General features: G+C 35.3%; 1 protein-coding gene across 2 annotated transcripts in view; it reads left to right on the top strand.

The window, feature by feature from the left end:
• The window catches only part of LOC113505227 (leucine zipper putative tumor suppressor 2 homolog), a 90,805-nt gene that overhangs the window by 16,500 nt on the left and 50,562 nt on the right, over positions 1 to 23,743 (top strand). The window lies entirely within an intron of this gene.

Here is a 23,743-nt window from a genome sequence, read left to right as displayed (position 1 = left end):
TAACTGTTTTTAATTGATTTTATATGACACCTAAGTGGTATAATTAATAATTTGAATCATTCATCCATAAAAAAACAATTATGAGACGGTGATATCAGATTTGCCAAGCAAACATCTATGACGTTTAATCGATGCTCTCATTGACATAAATACATACATTGAGGATAACATATATGTATTGCATTCTAATTCAATTCCCAAATAGGAGTAGTTAATTCAAAATAAACCAAATACTAAACGCATTTCCTCATTCATCATAACCGATTGTTACGAAAGTCCATTCGAGTTCTTAGCGACAATACGCTGCGTTCCGTTTCACACGCGCTCGCAGCCATTAGCATAAAATTAAGCAAGAGTCGTTCGTCTTGCTTTACCGACTTTCCTCGGTATCAGGTTTAAGAGCTTTAACGGTATCGGGATGAAAGTGATGCGTAAATCAAAACGTGGTCGCTGCTTGTCGCTTTCAGCATAAGAGCGTGATCGATGATCCTGGACAATTTATTGTCGCGTCGTGCTAATTGTGGGGATTGCACTAGATTTATTACTGGTGCATTCAACTGGGTCATGAGTGTGATCTTTATATTTATACATATACCAATATTATAAAGGTTTTCTGTTTGTGAGGACTTAAGGTAATATCTGAACCCACTAAATCAATCTCGGATTTTTAACTCAATGTTACACCTCAGTGTGATAAGCTATTTATCCCAAAAATCACGCCAAGGACGCTAATGCCAATATCCAGAAACTTACGATTTTGTAAGGGCTAATAACAAAGTGCCACGAAACCAAATATGAGAATAAAACTATGTATCCTACAAGTAAAGCAAAACATATATATTTAAATTAAAGAGTACAACACTATTATGCATATTTTACGACTTTATTATCTAGTGACGTGACACATCACTAAAACCGATTAACATAACTGCTCTTATACATCGCTATAAGGATCCGATAAACCCCATAGTTGTTACGAGTTGCAATTTATTATAGGACCACCGCCCTGGGCAGCTTTGTAAGAGATTATACAAAGCAATCTCCTGCAGACATAAATTGCTCAAGTTACCTTCATTGAACTTAAAGTTCTTATTAGGAATAGTAAAGTAGGATGACTCTGGTAAAAAGTTTTATAGGACTCCATTTTGTAGGTTTTATTTGAGTAACAGTTTGCAATTGTTGTCAATTACTGTAGTAATGGCTCGAATATTTGGAAATTACATGTGAATGTGTTGTGTCTTGACTTCTCGCTGTATTAAAAATGTTTGCTCACCCTCAACACTTTTTTTCGTACAGTTGTACGTAGAGTATAAAGAACTTTTTATGCAAAATTTTATTTTATGAATGCGTTGTTACGCTTGTCACATCTATGGCGTTAACGATTCTACTATGTCACTTGTCTGGAATATGCTTGTCCATCCTCTTCTGGCAGTCTTAAAGGCACTGTTGAAAACTTTTTGAATTCAGTTTGCACTACATTCCGCCCAAGTCAACATTTTAAGAGAAAATAAATGTACTAATTCTTATATGCACATGTCTCTCCAGAGAATATCCCAATTTCTTCGTATAACTTATACATCCTACCCATGACAGTGACCGTAGGGCATACAAACATAAACAAAGAGTGAGTGGCGGGCAAGTTGGCTTTGATATAAAATACTCAGAAGCCGTCCCGAACCCAGGCTCCGTCGGACTCTACAACTTGTGAATAGGCCTTAATAAATAGCATTTTTATTGATAGACTTGTATGTTTGTGTGCTGTGTGTGCATGGTAAACTAGTCATGTCCAAGTCAGCCAAGCAAAATTTGAAAAAAAAAAGCTGGTACTGGTAACCGTAAAAATCGTTTCTTGTTTTTTAGTTTATGTTTTTGCGGTATCATCTGTAAAAATGCAACAGTTGTCTGTCTGTATTTTAACAGACTGGCGGAAAAACAGCGGAAGCCTAGTAATAAGGTTAAGTTTTCACCCTATGGGTATTTCAATCAATATCAATACTGTATCAGTACTTAGAAGGATGTGAAAGTCTAAGGGAAGAACGTAGACCATTAAATCAACCATAAAACCATGTAAATTTTGTAATTTAGCGTACAAGCTTTTTTATTTATGTCGATAACCCTTCATAAGTATATTATCATTAAAAAACACCAAAATCATTTATCAATATTACAATTGTCTCCAATTAAATCGACCAGTCAATATCAATAGGTTGTCTAATTGTTTTAACGATCGTTGATTGTTTGTTTATATTTTTTTAATGAACAAAAGTGTTATAAGCGTGTTGCCGAGTAGATACGGCTAGAAGATCACAATAGCCCTTGATGTTTACCTGTATAGATCATAGGTACGTGACATATGTGTGTGTATTTGTATAGAACTGGTATAAATGTATAGGTGTATATGCCATTCATCAATAGGCCTTCAAGACCAACCGAGATGATGGATTACGAGTATGTTGGAAAAGTGACAGCTTATGACATAATGATGTCTATTTGTTAGAGGAAAGTGAATGGAAATACATTTTTTTTTGCTTGAAGGGTTAAGTTTTGCCTTTTATTTGGGGTCAAGTGTCTACAAGACAGATGTTAGGAAGTTTAGTTTCTATTCATTTCATAAAAAAAATCTAATAAATTGGCGACAGTAACAACTGTTGCTTTAGATCTTTATTTTTAGTTCAGTACAGCGTAAAAACATCAACTGTCTAGCAACCACGGTTCATGAGGTACATTGATTTTAGTATGCTTATAAAATACTTCATCAGCCCTAAAATCGTAAACAGTTCGGTCCCAAACAAAAACGGGCAAGGTTTATTTTTCGAAGCCGCCATACCTTACATGGTTGCATACAATGGCTTAGAATATGTGGTTACTCTCGCGTTGTCAATTTTAGTGTGCCTCCCTTCCTCTTTGTTCGTCCCCGATGTTAAAGGCTGTGAAAGGGTATTAAACGCGGCAATATTGGAAGACAATGCGGGGCACTGCACGGCTGACCTCCCAACGCCGCATGATCCTCTCATTTACCTTTTATTTTATAGAAAATGGCGAACTAGCCAGGATGTTGTTGCAACAAGAAATACTAGACACGCCGGACTTTTTGTAGAGTAAACGGCGGATGTATTATTATATGTACGCCCTTCGTTTGTGCTGGAATATCTGATGCAGGTAATAGCGGACGAGGCCGAGATTGAGCAAGGAAGTTTTCTTTAGCATTATCGAGAGTTCGTGATCCATTCATGTATTAAAAAGTAGTTCTTAAAGACATAGTACCATTAAGTTACTTGGTTCAATTCCTAAGACATTTATTGAATTGGTTTGCAGACTGATCAAAACCAACTTTGTCGTTCAATACAAGTTTTTGTCTGATTCTTAAATCTAGGTATTCAATATTTTAAGGTTAACTGTATCTTTAGTTAAGGAAAAGTTTCGTTCCACTTCTCGTTGTATGTAGAGCGCGGGGTGCGGGGAAGCAATAACTCAACAAGACACGTCGGCGTGGGCAGACAGATGGTCGCCCTGATATGTCCAGTGGCGTCGGCGCTTCATAATAATAGCACAGTCGTAGGCGATACGGTCACATACAGGCATCCCTACATGTTATATATCATCAGATTTCAGATGTTTTTAGGCTAAAACATATTAAAAACATATGTACAGTATGATGGAACTTAGGTTAAGTTTTGTTTACCTATAGGACAAGCTTTGCTGTGACACATACATCTTTAAATGTATGTGTCGCCATTGTTTGGAAAAATTGCTTCTATTTTCAATGCAAGGAAAAAGTAGATAAAAACATGTAAGCAATGGTCGCGGATTTAAAAAAATAAATCCTCGTTTTTACAGCTTAGTACTTCTAGTCTTAGCATATATCTAATCTGAAACCCAAAACTAGTGGCTACTGCAACACCAGCCTCACTTACTCAAGTCGATACTAACATATCTATGCGAAAGACGAAACTGCCATTAGTTAGGAGATAAGGATCACATATGTACACCCGCTACCGTGGAAATAAATTGGAATAATCCTTGACTCAACTGAACGTTGTAGAACTAGATATTATTTGCTTTAGCTCATATGATATTACTTGCTCGTTTGAATATTGATTTGTAAGATATTTTGAAATTTGAAGATTGATTCTGAATATAGAAGTTAATAATTGTAGCTACTTTTTTTTTAAATTTCTTCTTGAATTAATCTTATAGCATTAAAACTCTTTGAGGCTAGGATCGTAGGATGTAAATATGTACTCACTTAGTTCGTTTAGAACTGAATTAGGCCAAGAGATACAGTTAATGAAAAACCAGTCAAGTGCGAGTTGAATACTGTTTGTTCCGCAAAAAGACTAAAGGCAACAAATTCGTAAAGAAATTTAGTCACTTTCAAATTAATAAACGAGCCAACTATTTTCTTTTTATAGTTTATTGTTATATCGGCAAAAGATTTTTGAACAAAATAAACTGCCTAGCGGTGCATGAAATACAGCCTGGTGATAGACAGATACCGGAGCATTAGTTATTGACTAAATTTTACATCTACTGTGTACGAATCCCCTTAAAAACGATCAAAAACGAGTCCTCTAAAAGTGTAGTCCCGTGTTAAGACAACACTATATCTCAATAAAAATATCGTTTTACCTACAACTACATTTTTTTCTATCGCCTTTCAAAGCCACCCTCACCGTTATCTATCCCCATTTATCCATTGGACCACACACATCACTGGCTTCTATCTAACAGTGAATTGCATCTCAATAGGATCTGATTCGATTCAGGTATTAATTAAGCCTAGCTACAGGGGTAGAGGGGAGGGGGGTTATGCAAATCTCCAATTAGTACCTATCCACCTGAGCAACCATCCATCACTGTCGATCATTTGTTGGTTTCATAGGGCTGTGTTTATTTAGGTCTAGTGTGATGATTTTTACTGGCATTTAGTTAGCTTGATTTTATATTGTTAATAAATTTTGCTAAATAATATAAGTGACTAGCTGTTGCCCGCGACTTCGTCCGCGTGGTTAGAAGATATAAGTTACGATTTATATCTGCCCTGTTTTTTCCACATTTTCCATTGCATCTTCGCTCCTATTAGTCGCTTCGTGATGGTTTATAGCCTTAAACCTTCCTCGATGAATGGTCTATTCAACACAAAAAGAATTTTTCAATTTGAACCAGTAGTTCCTGAGATTAACGCGTTCAAAAAAACAAACAAACTCTTCAGCTTTATATATTAGTATAGATAAAAGTTTTATGTTTTAGACGGTAAATTGTATGAGCCTCGTTTTGGTAGGCTAGAGAAACCTCTTGGCACCCGCTCCCTCGGGGGAGGATATGGACACCCAAAGCGTTGTGATACGTCATCCGCTAATTAGAGGATCGCATTCGCAATGAGGTCCAATTCTAAATAGTTAAAATCTCTATTCTAGCTTTTGATGGGAACAATTAACTTATTTAAATTTTATCTAGACGTAATATTAATTAGCATAAGAAATGTAATCTAACCTAGACTATGTAGAGCTTTAGCGACAAAGACTACTATTACTTAGGTATTATGTCCGAAAACAAAAAATAGCCAATACATTAATCCAGAATATCTGCTATAAATCGGTATAATACACAAATAAACCATTTTAAATCTCAAAATATTACATAAAACGCGAGTTTAATTCTTTTTATCAACTCTATAATTAAGGGCACAGCCCTGTGACACGTGTCCCAGCTATCGTCTGCCATGACTTGTCAATCCCGTCCCTGTGACGTCACTAAAGCGTTGATTTCCAACGTTCGCAAGTTATTGTGCAGACAGCCGGCTCGTACTCATTTTTATTGTTTTGTAAGTTTTACTTTAATTGGCTCTGCAGGCTATATTGTAAGAGTACATCGACTTCGGCATGAATGAATGAATGATTTATTTTTTGTAAACAGGTTTCTGCAAACACTTGCTTGTACTTTTTTTGTTTTTGTATTGGAGACGAAGAAAGGGAATTTGAAAAGAGTTCGTGATTGGATTGTGGAAGAATTGTTGTCCACTGAATTATAGTCGTGATAGTTTAGTAATATGGTCGTTGGACTACGAAATCAATGGTTGCAAGTTCGAAGCAAGGAACGTTTTGTGTATGGTTTTGTTTTTACCAATAACTATTCTAATTCATGAGCGTATTCCAAGTAGCGAAGTATCGTGAGGAAACCAGCACTTGAGACTTTTCGAGGGTGTGGAAAGCCACGGCTTAAACTCTGACACTAGATTGTGTGCATCACAATACGAAAGAAGAGGTTCTAGTAAAAAAAGGACATGCAAGCAAGTATTAAGATACCGAGAAAAGAGAGTGAGTGAACATAGAGGCAGGAAACACTTTTTAACCCTATAAGGAAAAAATATAGAGCATTTACGAAACATAAGGCTTAAGCGAATTTTTGGAAAAGAAATTAAAGTCAATATCTTTCGTAGAAGTCGAGCAGCATTGCCTTAAGATTATAGATACAAATTAAACGGCTCCTTATCTACCATCAAGAGCTTTTTAATGAAACACTGAATTTTAATCTTTTCGTGCGAAATCAACATCTCTTAGTAAGACGACACAGTTGTGGAAGAGAGATGCCGCTCTACGCCTTGTTATGCGTTGTCTCCCTTCTACACGTGTTGGTAGGCCTGGGCATCTTACCTCCTCAGTAACCAATCTTTAATTGCAACATAACTTTAAAACACTTGTGCGTTCAGTCGTTTCCGGTACTTAAGAGCACAGCGAAAGTCAATTAATATTAATTTCAAGAAATTGTATAAATAAGTAAGGTACGAAAAGGGTGTCGGGTAAAGTAGAGCAGTAGACCATGCAAAAATAGGTTTTATTCGAGTGTACATAAGAACTATTATTCTGTTTTCGTGGGTCCCGCTTGTCTAAAATAAATAATAATCCACCAGTCCGTAACTTTCTGCAGAACAGTTTCACTGCCTTCTTTTACTTTCCTACCGTTTACGAAGTGGAAATTTCCAGTGACACTTTGAGGAAAATTACTAAATGGCAGTTTATACCTTAAGGAAATATGTTTTGATGGTTTTCGCCTTTTAATGAACATTCAAGACTGCAGATTAAGTCTTAAGGAAACTTCTTATTTTTTTGGTGTTGTACCGTTTGGACAATTATTCTATTTAAAAGGATTCCAAAATGATTAAAACAATGTAGGTCGTTGTCATGGTTAAAAACAAAACTTATCACACTTCTTTTTGTTTTCATTTTTTTACTCTACGTTGTTCGACGAAGAAACTTCACACTATTTTTTCCCTATTACGTTTGTTAGGTAGGACATTGGTGACAGAACTTAGCAACTTTGTAGAAATCCGGTTCTGAAACCAAGACGCTATGAAACCTAAACTTTTATGCACATTAAATACAAGTGGGTAATACATGTTTTTACCGAGCGCTGGATGTAAGGTGGTATAAGATAGCCTCTTTAGAAGTAGGTCGCCCGGCCGGACCTGTTGGCACACTTCACCGTAGGGCTGCCTCTACAACCAGAAACGGTAGTTAGGTTAATTACAACAGTGTAAAAAAAGAATCACGTAAATCGGATCGGAAATCTCGGAATAATCGAAGTTAAATGTTAAAAGTAAAGGCCAAATTAAGAACCTTCTTCTCAAAAAGTCACATGATGATAAATTACTTAGGAGAGATGTTTTTCTGAAAGTTCTTTTGTTTGCAATTGATTTTCTTAGCAATATGTTTCAATATTGTTCGTTCAAGTTTTTTTTGCCCGTTTTTGAGCCTCAGCTGATATAAGTAGATTTAAGTATAATTTAATAATTTCACCGTTTTTATGTATTTTTAAACACGTTACATTTTATTGTAAAGTAGGACGAGGAAGTTTAATAACTGTTGTTATCAAACCTCATCATGACCGTGATGACCCTGGCTCAGTAAGACAATCCGTGGGTGAAGGCTGCACCGCGCCGTCCATTTTCCACATAATAGTGTTATCAACTCGCTGACCTTTCAAACAATATTGTGCATTACGATTCCTACTTACAACTGGCAACACCTAACGTTCACGTCAAATCATTCGTCAAAACCTATCGGTGTACCACAAAACGAGGTTCCAAGTTACCGTTAAACATTATTTAACTTACTCGTGATTTAGACGCTGTCTAATTTTAAACCCTAGTCTGTGGTTCATGTGTAGCTAACGGTTGTCTTAACTTACTTAGAAAACACGGTTTATAAAACACAGGAACATTTTACAATTACAACTAACGTACATCGTAAATTTTAAAACAGACCTTGTCATTTCAAACTTGTAACACATCAAGCAATTTTCTCTTTAAAACAAATAAAATTCGAATAATACGTATTTATTGGGCATCACTACGCTACACGATGACAACTTGACAGCTGTCAAAACGAAAACAAAAAACAATGCATACAGCCGCGACTGAAAAAAAGTGAAATTTCAACGACAATAATATTTTAACCAGATAACTTACGTAAGCATTTAGTTTCGGTTTATTATGGCTCCGATGTTCGCTTTACAAATCGAATGCGATATGAAAAATCGTTCACGAAAAGACATTTAATACTTTTGACCTATGCCTCAAAAAGCTCTATTGTGGAGCATTACTTTCGCTTTCCATTGTCATTAAAAAACGTTGGCTGTCCGAATGAGTGTTCGAAATATGAAGTGTGGACAAGTTAAATAAATGATGTGTACTGAACTGTGTCGTTCTTCTTTTATTTTTTGTTCCTTTTTAAAACCATTTGCGGTGTTTTTGTTGTTAGTGAGGATATAAATTGGATTTTGAACACGTATTTTCTTTTTAAAATTACCTCAATAGAACAGACTAAACTATTGAGGTAACTTTTTAATCGATACATACTTAGGTTTGACAGATATTATGCCAGCATTAAACGTTATAATGTGCATTGTATTCCTTAACGCATTATTCAAGTGTCATTTTATTGCACACATTGCATGTAAAGTATCTATTAAACTCCGTAAGATAATATTTCAGATAATCAATATTTCCTATCAAATTCCATTTATGTCAATGATCTATTGTGAATGCAAAAGCCTTTACAAATTGCCCATTGTCCTTTAATAGTAAATCAATATCGTATAAGTAGGCTTTGAATATCCCATAAGTAGCGGAGGCTTGCTAAATCTTCGCCTACAAGCACCATACTTAGTTAAAGTTACGACCTCTCAAAATGTTTTCATGAGAATTTAATAATAACTTGCAGGTCTTGCGTTGGAAGATTAACTCCAATAGGCGGTAATAATAGTCCTTTATGAGCTATTGTTGATGATGAACAAGCTTTTCATAAAACACTCTTGGTGTCATCAAGTTTTATTTGAACATAAAATTTTGGTTTAAACGAGCGGTAAATATATTTATTAAAACATTATAACCCATTTTTGAGGGAGCAGTGATAATTCATTTTAATAATCCATACTTTCAAATCAATTTCAGGCAAGTAATTCCATCAAATGTTTTCTAAAAAGGTTTATATCAAGTTGAGTACCTGTATACAGTCATGTAAATTTCCACAATGCCTCCAAAGTGGATCACACCCAAACACGTTAAACTGAACCGTTCACCCAAAATGTAAATTTAATGTTTTAAAAAAAGATGGTCAAGGTATCGGCTGCTGGGTCATGGGGCCCATTAATCGAGTAGTGAAAGCTGCGGGGCGCGCCTATAGCAACGAAAGTGTTCGAGTTATCTCACTGGACACACCTGACATGTGCCTTGTAATTGTTTTATCTGAGAACGTCATCTGGCGTTATGTAAGGTTGTACATGTGTTAGGACTTATAGATGGTAAAAGTAAAAGAGAAAGAAATAAAAATAATTATTATTCTTTGATGTAATTGGAAAAGAATTCTAACCTGTCTTGTAGATTTGATAATTACGAAACGATTATACCGAATTAATTTTTTTTAGGGTACCAAACAAAAACAAAACACTTACGACTTAAAAAAAGGTTTAACAAATGATAGTGATCACTATGATATGAGATATTTTCAGTAGAATAATAACGGCAAAAATAGTTTCATAGGCATTTGCAACACAATTATGTAAAAGCACTAAAGTAAAAAAAAACAAAACAAAATGCTTTATAATAAACTTCCTATCTACAAACCGGATTCAAATTGACAGGCTGTAGCAACCATATTGTCTTTAAGTGAGCTACACAAACACTGCATCTGCATGAAGCTGCGCCCGCGCCGGCGCCTCGCAAGTATTGGTTGCATCACAGACCACATTCTGCAATTCATCGTCTGATTAATATACATAATAGTTAGTTTTATACGTTGGACATACTTCCTGCTTTCTTTTTAAGTACGTTTTGCGTATTCATTAACATTATAAATGTAATTAAGACATGTATGGAAACAATGGTATGCATTTGGGTCCTCCCTAGCCCTAACTCTTGATATATAGGTATAAAAAATATACAGCACATATAAAAAAACATGGTCAGGCAGGTAAGGATTTTCCTCGATTAATTAAATTACTAATATATAATGTCGTAAGAATTACCTATGGCAACACTGAAAACTAAAAAAAAGGAAAGTACTTAAAATCGCACTTTAATTAAGGGAACCTTCCCAACATTCAGGGTAGTATTTGTCATTAATGCTGAGCTAAAGAAATATGCTTTGATGTTAAATAAAGTCCTAGATTTTTTCAAATACATTTTTAAGCATTAATCCGTCAAGGCAAATTCTCTCCGATCCTGTAAAGACGTGGAAAAAAGACGCTGCTCTACGCTGTGCAGTGCGCTGTCTCTTTTCTATTTGCTGGTTAGTATCGTTGTTGGCAGATCCTTAAATCCTTATAGAGTTCTTACGTCTGCTATTATATAGCCATTCATAACATACAAATGCCATAAATAAAAAAGGTTAACAGCTCTCACACGGAAGTTTCAAGAAAAGAGAATCGATTTGTTTGGACAAATCAATTGATAATACGAATTCGTTACAGTTACAGCTGTGTAATCAAATATACACAAAAGTGATGGTATAATTATGTGGAACAGTACTAAAAACATCTTCGACGACCTCCGTGGTCGAGTAGCGTACGCACCGGTTTCAAGGTGTCGCTAGCTCTGAGGTCCCGGGTTCGATCCCAGTCGGGCAATATAACAATTCACATTTCTACATTTTCTCGGGTTTGGGTATATCTGAATTCCATAACACAAGTGCTTTAGCAATTTACTTGGGATTTACTTCAGAACAATGTATGTGATGTTGTCCGCATTAATCTTGATAGATTGTAATATTTACTAAGTCTTTCTATAAAAAATATATTTTATTGACGATAAATCTAAAACCAAAAAGGACACAATTTTTTCCAAAATTTTCCATATTACGACTTGATGTACCGATTTTATTCTGTTATCGATTAAAGCCTAGTCAAGAATCATATCGATTTGTCGGTCGATCGATTGTCGGATTTGTCGTGAAAGTCGTAGCCGCGGGCTATAGCACAGTGGGACGACGAAGGTCAGTTGCATACCTCGCGCGCCCAGCGAAAGTTTATGGTTTAATTGTTGGCCCGGTCAAGTGCAAGGAAAGTATGAGCTTCAACTTAACAAGCTCTTATTAAGTACTATCGATTTATATTGGATCATAATCGGGTTTCGCTCTTTTGGGATCCATAACCAAAGGGGAAGAACGGAACCTTATCACCTACTAAGGCTTTCTGTTTCTATTCGGCATCTGTTTGGCACCAGACTGTGTCTCATGAATCGTGTTACATAGATGAAATGTTCACTGATTATGTATTTATATTGCCGCTATGAAAAAATAAACATCGAGGGTTACTAAGATCGTAAATTTCATCGGTTTCGATGTTACAATTTGTTTTTATTTGGCGTATTTGTACGGAACTCTCTGTTGCGCGAGTCCGATTCGCATATGACCTTAATTTTCTTTTTTTATGATCATCGGCTTCGATAATTCTTCCGTATTATATTTAGTAACAAAGAGTAAGTGTTATTATCAATTATGTTAGGTACCCATGAGCGGTCTTACTTTCAGATATCGATGAAAAATATAAGTTTCGTTGACGTACTTAATCTTACATCATGACTTAACTAGTTGACTACTATGTAGCTGGAAACTCTAAAGAAATTTCATAAAAACAAAAGAAAAAAGTATTGTAAGTATTTCTATATTTTTTTTTCAGTTTTGCATTCACCAAAACTCAAAAATTCGAAGAATTTATAGCTAACACAAAATAATGTCGTGTTCCGATGAAATGATTCAAAAATGTATATTTGTCATAAAATTCCAAAAAAAAAGAAAAATAAATTGGTTTACTAAATCTATCTATCGAACGACATCAATATTTGTAATAAATTTCTCGCGATTAGCGTTAAAACATGTTCATATTGTAGGCGTTTACCTTATACGTCTTACTAGATTTTGTACATAATAGTATCAATTCCACTAAGATTTAGGTATCAATCAAATTGGCAATGCCGACAATTTGGCAACTCCATTCATATGTAACCATATACAATTGATTTGTTTATTCTCCTGTTTGAAGTGAAATCTTTTATGTGTTATCTACCATAGAAATTGAAGACCAATAAAAATGTTATGATCTCATCATTCACAATCGACTGTGTCGAACAATTTTGTTTAGGATTCTTTTATTATGCATCGCTGAATGTATTGTTAATGCATTGCTATTATAAACAAATATTTTAAAATACGTACATGTATTTAAGTCTCACTCGTAGTAGATAATCTGAATTGACCACAGATCTAGTACATTTAAGCTTCGCTATACGTGGTATAGCTTTAACCGTTTAAAATTTTATTTCAGTAATGTACTTTGTCAGCTACGCTTTAAAGATGGCCCACAAACGTAAACAACGATTAAAATTTACTTTTCGACAACGCATGTGGCTTAGGCTTGTCATTTTCAAACGACTTTAAAAATAAGGCTCACTGTTCTTCTGTGTTTTATGTTAGTTAACTCAAAACTTCGGAATGAAAACTTCTATTGATTCTTTGATGTGATGTGATTTGATCATATAAAGGTCTCATCAAGGCAGTAACAAATATGATTATCATGCACCTAATCATTTGCTGTCACTTGAAAGCCACCCTAACAGATAAAAGCGGGGAAACTCGATCGATCAAAGATTTTCTCCATTCAACAAATCTAATCGTTCACTTTTACTTGCCTACACTTCTATCTTGAGCAATAAACAATCAATCTGGAAACGCAATTACTAGCAACAAGTAATACAGCGGAGCAATTCATTTCCATTAAGCAACTCTCGCGAAGATAAGACTAACTGTCGGTATCTTAGCGTCTCAAATCAGTCTACAAATTAAACGCGAACACTTTCCTGGAAACGGCTATGAATATTCGTGAAGCGCATCTGGTGGTGTGTTGTTGGCTTTATTGAATTGAAAAGGAGCTCTTTCTTATCTTGCCGGTAGTTATAATACCCTGTTAGCTTCTTATTTTGGATATTATTGTAAGTTAGTCTACTTGTAATAAAAATAGCTTTTATAGTGAAACTGTATTTATGTCTAAAAACTACTTCTGCAAACATACATACTACATATATTCTCCAGAGATCATACATTTACAGATACTTGATTAGCTGCATATTCAAATATGCAGAAACTGTAAAAGATTAGTCGTATGGGTAGGCCTTCCAAAGAGATAGAAAAAATCCACAAAACTGTTTCATTTTCCTTTTGCCGCCTGTGATGAAAACCCTTTCTTCAACAGTGACGACAAAAAACCGCTTAGTAAACTTTGGGAGTGAAAAAAAATATGCTCCAATTATATCATTTTTGCCAGTTGTCGTCTTTTCATCTAGCTCTGGGGTCTAGATTTGAGCACTACCCTACTAGTGAATGCTCGGCACTAGAGTATTAGAGTACCAAGTGAAACGACACATTCTCTCGGAGATACAACTAAAGTTTTTTGTGTGCTGAGCTTTCACACCGTCCCCAGTCTTGTTTACAATGCATTCGAAGAAACACGGATCTAGGGCTGTGGATACGGATTTTATCGCGGTTCAATTTTAGATTTTAGTTCCCGACGTTTCGACACCTTTGCAGATATCATGGTCACATTTTTTTTCATATTCTGTGTAATATTTAATAAAGATATTTATAACAGAGTTCTATGCAAAATGCTCGACTTTTCCCCACGAATGATTTTCCCCTCGAGTAAAAGGCTATATGTACTGTACATTGTATGTCCCAAAGTCTTTTTCATATTCGGCCATTAAGCATGCCTACAATATAAATAAATGATAATAGACAAAAGAACCCTTTTTAGAGCTATGCATTCGTCGTATTCATAACGAAAAGAAAGCAGTCGCGTGACTATCTAACATTTATTAGCACTGTCATTTTAATTAATAAGAACAATCAGCTTAGGAAAATGTTTTTTTTTCCTTTTTAAAAAAATAATTAAAATTTGCCCTTTGAAGGTTTGTGTTTATTGTTAAAGCTAATTTAGATAAAGCGAGAACGATAATGTGACTCCACCACACAGCACTGAAAAAGAATAGACTTTCCCTATTAAAAATCCATAAAAAGTTTAGTTCTTTTATAAAAAGTTTTTACTGAAACTCTTTTTTTTTAATGAAATTGTAAATTACCTCTCGTCTCCTCTAAACGAGCCTTTATACATTGTTTTATGACATCTGATACGCGAGCCTTGGCAGCCACGCACTGCTAAGTCGTCGCCTCTCGGTCAATGTTGAGAAGCCATTGAGGCTCAATGTTTAATGGCAGTTAACCTTTAAACGTTAGTAAGCACGTGACAGCTAACAATAAAACTTACAGTTTTGTTCTAAATATAAGATTGCTAGGAATATTTGTGTTTTAAACTGGAAGAATCTTCAAATAAATTTTATAATAAAAAAATAGGGTTGTGCTACTTATCCTCACTTTAAGTAACTCAACGTTTGAGTCTTTCTAAGTAATGAATATTCATGCAAATTTTTTTGGTCAAATGATGGATTTCAACCCGAGATCTCCTTAATCAATCGCTTGTTTTAGATGCTAGCGACTAAACTAACGAAACGGTCACTGAAATTAAGCAGTAATGGAAACAATGAAAAGGTTTTGTAGTTTACTTGTTACTATTCAGCTTCAGTTCGACATAAACATTTTAATATATTGAGATACCACCACCCCTGACATTTACTTTATGTATTAGTGACAAGACACAATCAAACATTACAAGAACATTTCACACATATTTGTAGATACCGATATTATAAGTAGCATGAATTAACGATATATCATGCATATTACATACACACACAATAGGAAACTAGAATGTAGTGACATCCCTAACAACGAATCAAGGTTGTCAAAGTAAATACATTAGACTTCCTTTGTCTAAGATTTTTACTTTAATTAGCTGTCAGTAGACAGTAATTGTATAATTCAATTTAATTGGAAGTGTCCGAGATTTACGGTTTTAAGGTTTCTTTATTGTGTTGTTGACGCAGGCTTTTGTATCAGTTTGTATGGTATCTGTTATCACGTTTTGTAGGTGTTATTACGTATCTTATGTTGGATTCTTACGATGAATAGATATGTTAGATTATGATTGTGATCTGATAAGATTTAAATTTATAATGGACTCATATTTTTCTGCCTACGAATTTTGCTCTACTTGAGATGATTACATGAAGTGCGCTAAACCAAGGGTTCCTGGTTTGAGCCCTATCTGAAGTCTAGTTATTTTTGTATATAAATTTCCACCGAGTATTTTAGAGATATGGGGTTAAAAAGCTTGTCTCCGTCTCCACATCTATCTCCACTTAAAAAACACGTCGCTTCATTTGGCTGTGAAAGATGGACAAACACACATACACTTTCCCATTTGTATTATTAAGTATGCATGCTAGTCTCCCTATGTGTTCCCTTCTACCACCTAGAGAATTAGTAAACCAAAACACAAAAGTGTTTATTGACAGTAATGTTGAATGTATTATGACAACATCGCAACAAATAGAGTATGCATCAATCATAAATATTGATGGCTGACTGACAAATATAAACATGACGCACGGAGTCTAGATGCATTACTATAAAGGGAGTTTACTGTTTAGTATCAGCTGAACGGTTTGCGTAGGGTTTTTAGCTATTGGTAGGCAGAGGTGTAGTTTGATTGTCATTAAAGAAACATGTCCTATATGTATAGGAGCTATGTTAAACTAATACCTCTTCGAAGTTGCGTGTAAGTGAATTTTTCCATTTTCTGTCTGAATGCAGTCAGTTTAGCTGTACCATTTCGATGTCGCTTTCAAGTTGACTTCAAAAAAAAAAAATTGTTTTAATCATGTTCCTAAACAACATTTTACTAAGTAGGTACGTTATTATTATTGCCAAATAGAACCGATCAACTCGTGACACTGAGGCTTTCGACCAAATAGGATGTTGTCGAACAAATTTATGATATAAAAAACTTTTCTTAACTTCGATCTTTATTTTGAGTACTTGTGAGACATCAAAGCCTAATCCATTTTTACGTTCTTTACCCCTAAAAATGGACCCTAGCCAACACAGTCGCAGTGTCACAGTTTACAATTCAACTATAAACAAATAGTTCTCAACCACTTTCAAAGTTACGTCTTATCTCCCTACAATATCTGTAACATATAAGATTACCACACACTTACATAAATGTGTTTATCTCGTATTACCGCTATTCGCCGTGTATTGTGTTGTCTGTTTACAGTAGATGTATCTGTGATATCCCACGACCTTTCTTCATGAAATGTGTAAACTACGATGTCTCGTGTAACTTGCACTAATGTAGAAAAACTGTCTAACAATGTGCATTGTCTAGATGAGGTTGTGGATGTAAAGATGCTAGATGTGGCATTTAATAGATGATCAGATTCAATAGGTCTGAACATTTTTGTGATACGATACATATACAACCTGAGATACTATAGTTTACTTATTCGGGTTTTCACTAGCATGTATTTTTTAAACCTGAAAGACCCTAGTTTGATAGCGTTTCTGGCAATAATCAAGTTATTTTAAACCAATAACTCTTTTTAGAGCAAACCAACACCAACAGTTAAGAAATAATGTAATGTATTTATCGATTTGATCTTACAGTTACTGTGTTTGTATTATCTATGCTATGAATAGAAAAAGATAAATACCAATTGTTTTCTCAACTTTATTATTCTAGTGGTTTCTTAGGTTTACGCGAATATTAGACATTGAAATGAAACTACTTTTACGGATTTTATCGCGGTTTAATTTTAGATTTTGAGTTATTCTATTACTATTTTACAAATAAGTTTCTTACCCTGATTCTTGATACCCCATCCAGTGACTATACATCTATGTAAGCAAAGGAAGCGATATTGAACGGCGTCGTCTTCCGCCTTCCGCAACACACTCCCAAGTGTGACAAGAATCCAATGTTACTGCATTATACGATACTCTGCAATCATTAACATACACTCAATTGCAAATAAAAAGTATGTAAACGAAGTACAGTCAAGAAGAAAAGTACTGAGAATAAACAATATTACATCGTGTCAGAATAGTATATGTACAAAAAAAAACATAATTGTTATTTGTGCAATTCAAATTGCATTGTCATCGGGTTTAAAGCTACCCTGAAAATTTCAGCCTGCTGACCACTATCAGTTTAGTTTAACTATTTCTTCTGGCTAAACATTATTATTAACATCAGCCTAGCCTTCCCCCATCTATGTTGAGATTGGCTTCTAGTCCAACTGGATGTGGCTTAGTACCAGTGTTTTACAAGGAGCAACTGCCTATCTGACCTATACAACCCAGTTACCTGCGCAGCACGTTACCCCTTAGCAGGGACCGGCCGGATACTCATTGAAAGGGTTTTTGAAGGGGTTTTTTTAAGCGCTTCAAGAAAAAACCCCATGACATATGTTACACCTTCGAACGGATTACTGTAACCCTGTTCCGAACAGGTTACCCTTTCACTACCCTGTAACACTGTAACAGGGTAACCCACTCCAACCCAAGACAGTGTAATATGCACTCTTTATCATAGACATTAGTTTGAAAATAGTATAACCACGAGCGCACGTGACATCTTACCGCCCAGCGGCGCCATTGTTGCATTTACCGAGCGACTTGTAAACATGGAATAAAAATCATTGTGGATATGATCTTACAATTTAATTTTGCTTGTCGCACATTTCAAACGTTGTGATATATATTTTTCGTGTCTATACTTGTAGACCAGGGTCGATAATTTTTAAAACTAAAAAGTAATAATAGTAGGATGAAACCCATTAGAAAAGTAGGGGAATATTATAAAAATGAAAGGAAAAATAATTTACGGGCGATCTGAGGTCAGGGAGGGGGTGGGAGTGACGTTTGAAGAGTAAAAAACGGTTTTTCTCGATTTCCGGCAAAAGTAAAATTCGTAACGAAAAAAGTCAAATGGCAAAGTTGTAGGTAATAAAAAGATCTAAAACTTTTGTGTTTACATTTTTTTCACATATTCAAAATTTATGTGAAAAATCCAAAAAAACAAGATTGTGGTTTTTTATTTTTATCTTTTACAAAAATTTTTTTTGTAACGAAATTTGGTGAAAACTTCCTTTTTTGGGTCCCAAATACGCTGTAATTTATTTGATTAAAAAATAAAAATATTTATTTTTTCACCTTATTTTGAATTAATATAAAAAACACTCTAATTTTCAATCGAATATTCACCCGTCAAATCTTCTCAGAAAATGCAAAAAATGAAAAAAAACTTGTTTTCGATTTTTTTTTAATTATTATAAATAATTTCATCTAAAAAATTTGATCTCATTTTGTGTTCAATAGACCAATAATCGAGGAAGGTTTTAGGCTAGGTATATAAAATTACGCTGCAACTAATAGGAGCGAAGATTTAATGGAAAATGTGGCAAATACGGGGAAAAATATTAATCTTCGAGGGCTTTCATTCAAAAATTCCTAACTTATATCTTCTAACCACGCGGACGAAGTCGCGGGCAACGCGACGTTTCGCGCGTAGGTAGTTTGTCCGAGAGGCGCGAGTCGCGGCGCGATGCGTCGGCGATAGAAGAAAATCAGCTTTAGTCTTAGTAAAGCAATGAGGGGCCGCTAGGGTGCAAGTATGCAGCTCATGTTTAGTGGGTAATTCAGGGTAACACGAACAAAAGCCTTTCGTGAAGGTAACCACTTCAAAGGGTTAAGTTATTGAAGGGGTTAACCCCTTCACGTGGTTACCATAATGAAGGTGTTAACCATTTCGCTGGGTTTCGAGGATGTAACTCGAACAAAAGGTAACACTGCGATATGAGTTACCCCGTGTACGGGTTACCCTGTCAAACGGCTTAACTCTAAAGTGGGGTTGTCCGGTCCCTGCCCCTTAGTTATACTGAAGTTCTGAACACCAATATTATAATAAGTATTGCTGCATTTGTTTATTCACTTTTGTTTCTGACTGTACCATCAATTAACAAACTCGCGTATATATGCAAAAAGAGCGATGCATTGTATTTAATAAGCTGTTTGTATAACAATTATTGGCGATAGTATCAAGAATGGTTAAGTAAAGTTGATGTAAGTAATTATCGGTCGTATAAGCATTAGGTAATTAAGCGTTGTGTTATCTAGATGTATGGATCTTGATGATACTTGATAACTGTGTTGGTCCGATGTATTCTAGACATTCTAGGCTACCCCGTTAACTTGACTAGTTTTTTTTATTACAAAAAAGGTTATATACTGTGTGCTCTTGACGTTTCTGTAGCGTTAAGCTTATGATTAGACGTGTTTACTTTTTTTTCGGTCTGCCCGTAATATATACGTCCACGTCTGTTACTTATATTCTCAGCATACTAGAAAATTCAATTGAAAACCGTGAAAGGGCAGATAATTGACACCAAGGCTTATTACTTGAAGTTACCAACATCAGAAGATTTAAAATCGTTATTCCTTCTCACTTTCAGTTAAAATAAAATAATAGAGCTAGCTTAAAAACTTGAAAAAACAACAACAGTCCTTATCCAGGAAAAAGTATTCGCACGCAAATAACAGTCAAATCCCACAGTTATTCAGCAGTTTAACACAAGTTACAAAACAAACGGCTATCTAAACTTCGATCTAATTTTCAGTTAGAGAGTCCGCTAGTAAGAATGGCACAGATTTATTAAGAAACACGCTCATACATTTACTTCTGGACACAGAGTCCGTGTCTCTTCTTTATTGGCACTCGAGGTAACGGGAACTAAGAACATTAAACTGTTAGGGACGATTTCACCAGTTACACTAAAACTGGGTTCTTAAGAACTAAGTTTTGTTCTGACAGTAAACCGCACGACTTTTAAGCTTTACGACAGGTATTGAAATACAGACAGATATTGTCGTAATTTTTGAGGTTTTTTAATATCAACAATTTTAGAACCGAAATATCAACCGTTTTTGCCTTCAGGTATACTTTATACAAAATGTTAAGTATACTATCAATTTTTGTGGAAAACCCGAGATCAGTTTCGTCTAACCGTTTCACATGAACAGTAAAACCCGCCCTTACTCTTAGCCCATTGATAGTATCATTTATATCCTTAAGAGGACGCAAACGTTTCCGTAATGCGTGCCATACATTAATTCTGGGTCAGTTTTGTCTTTGTCTCGTTTTGTTTGGAGAAAACGTGACGCTCAGGCTTGAATCTAGACTAGATACATTGGCTGAAGTATCTGAAATACGAGGTTGTCTAGTGTGACTTTTGTGAAGAAATCTCTTTGATTTTAAATGGGGCTGTCTCAATTCTCAGGCCAAACCTTAGCTTAGTCTGTTGAATGAGTTGTACGGCAAAATAAATGAACGAGACTTCTAGAGTCTCGTTCATTTACTTCAAAAATATTGTTTGTTTTGAAAACAACTGTTACTTAAACATGTTCACATAAGAGTATTTGGGACTCTACATTTGTACTCGACCGCAAACAAAGGGTATACATTCAAAGCACAGTTTTTCCCCCAGTTATGAAACCCGCATCACAAATAACACTCAACCGCATAGCAACAACTAAACTACAATGTACAGCAATTATTTTTCTTTTTTAAAAAGCTTCTCTACAGGTACGAAATAATAGGCCACGATAGCAATCCATTCAGCCTATATTTAACTCCATCCGTTACTTATTTATTATGATGCTATCTGTACTTCTCACCAATACATTGTTGGTCTGTGAAAAAAGTATCAGCAAGGCTAGACGGACTCTTTTTAAAGAACTTTTTAAATTACTTTTGTATTGTTCGTGGAATTATATCGTTAGTACATTTCCAATCATTTTAGATTGAGATTTGTCTGATACTTGTTTTGTCATTCAGTTAAAAAAAAATCAGTTCTAAATGTTAGATTTATAATTATTTGATATCGGTTACTTAACGCATTTGGCGAGGTCGCTTGTCTATTGTACTTGTAAAAATTAGAAATAGAGCGGATTTTTTTTCAGAATTGCAGTTTGGACTACGCCTCTTGATAATTACTACATAATCGTTCTAAAGCCTTAAAATAAAGCAGCATTAAATTACCAGCGTACCCCGACTCAGCAATACATTTAACTTTAAGGTAAGCACACAGTTACCTTCATGAATTATGTAAATAATGACGCTACGGTTTGAGTACGAAATGAAGTTATCCTAAACAAACTGCAATTACTAAATGTATAACGGGAAAACAGTAATATCAATAAAGTAAGAGACAGCTGAGTGGAGTATGGGAGGCAGCACTTGCACTACCGTTATATTGTGAACTTAGTCGACTTCAAACCGGGGAACTTATACTACTTAAAGTAAAACTGATGTCTGACTGATGAAAATGCTCGACGTAGTGTAGAACATCTCTTACACAGCTGCAATATTGTTACATAAAGATATCAAAATAGTCCCAAACTAAGCAAAGCTTGTATTATGAGTACTAGACAACTGATAAACACACTTATATATTTCTAAATACATACATATTATAGATAAATTACACCCAGACTCACATGCCTCACTGCACATGATCGTACTCATCACACAAACATATGTCCTGGGTAGGAATCGAACGCACGACCTCTGGTATAGCAGTCAGGGCCACTAACCACTAGACCAACAGGCCAGTCAGGGATGTTGTCATATGCCCTTGGTTTAGAGTTGCCATCCGTCCAGGTTACCCCAGAAGTGCCCTAGCTAGAGGGCATGGAGGCCAAGGGGCATCCATGGGTTTACATTTGTAGTCTGAGTTATAAAAATTAGGTCTTAGGCCATGCACTGCACATGTGCACTGTGCTCACACGCCACCATCAAGTGACGAATTAAGATGATTAACAATCTGTTGTTCTGGGGTCGTGGATTCTGGCCTCTATAGCCCAGGGAATTCAAGCGACTTGCCCTACTTTAAAAAATAAGAGAACGTGTCACTACCCTGGTTACAATGACCATTAAAACATTTCAGGTGGGGCATGTTACTTAAGGAGGTTAACTGTGTCGTATCAAGAGTATCGTACCATTCATACCATTGGCATAGCCAGTGTCTATCACCTGATGACTTGCGACTACTGTCATACAAACTCGCGAAGAAGGGACCAAAATGGAAGACAAGGCTTGCTTGTCTGAAGAGAAAATTATACATACATCCAGCCACGTCTATTGTATAGTATTTCAGCAACTTTTGGCATAGAGAACGCGCGAATCTATCGCAACTCAAACAGAAAGCCTCATAACTCTAAATTCACACCATCAATCTCACATCCCGGCTGTTATTTTCTTATTAAAAGGTAGTTACACTCACTCTCCCAGTAATTATGTTGTTAGCCCATCCGTAATTACAGCTGACTTAAGGCAGCGATAGAAGCCCTTACAAAAAAACGTTTTCACCATAATTAATGAGGTAACTACGACAGTGATGAATGGTAGTGAGTCCTTTACAAATATTGATACACTAAAAATCCATTAGGAAGATAATATGAGGTTGCAAAAACGTATATTTTATATTTTTATGCTTTATGTTGACCTGTTTCCATTTCGGGAGCTATTTTAGGGTTTTTTGTAGCCGTTTACACTAATAAATGACCAGTACAGTACAATATACGTAAAATAATTTTTAAAAACTATTTATTAGGTCATGAGATTACCCTCCTACTTTTGCTCTAGAATATAAGTATTGATTATAACATTTCTTGAATGGTTGATAAATGTTTGACCGACTATAGTATAGACATTTTAGAATGCAAGGAACGCAATCTATGAGAGAACTGTTAATTACTGATAAACAGTATTTATCGTAGAAACGAGTTAATTAGCGGAAGATTTTTTTGAAACGTAACATAACATGGAACTGCAATAACAAATTCTAGAGTACGTATGTACGTACATTTCTGATCAAACCTATAAACAAAAAATTGTCAGTCAGCGTTGACCAATTACAATAAATTATGCAGCTTTAAATTACATACATGCGAAGCTAGTTGACGTAAACAAATAGGCATCAAACATCCTTATGTCAAAGCACATTTTAAGACCGGAATAATTCATGATGTCAAGTTTGAAATCCGATCATATTACAATGGTTGTAAATTAAAGCATTTTCAATAATTCCGCCGTCAACAAATCATGCTTTGACCCTCAATAGACGTGTTATTATCTCAGAAATTGTTTGTCGTAAAATCCTAAAACTGCGATCGGCGCCATAGATAATAGTTTCCCATAAATAAGACCTTTTGCTCCAATCAACGAGCGAGGTCATGGG

Source organism: Trichoplusia ni, chromosome 25 (assembly GCF_003590095.1).
Source record: "Trichoplusia ni isolate ovarian cell line Hi5 chromosome 25, tn1, whole genome shotgun sequence".
Classification (NCBI taxonomy): domain Eukaryota; kingdom Metazoa; phylum Arthropoda; class Insecta; order Lepidoptera; family Noctuidae; genus Trichoplusia; species Trichoplusia ni.
Note: the sequence above shows the minus strand (reverse complement) of the source record. Positions and strands in the feature narration are given on the sequence as shown.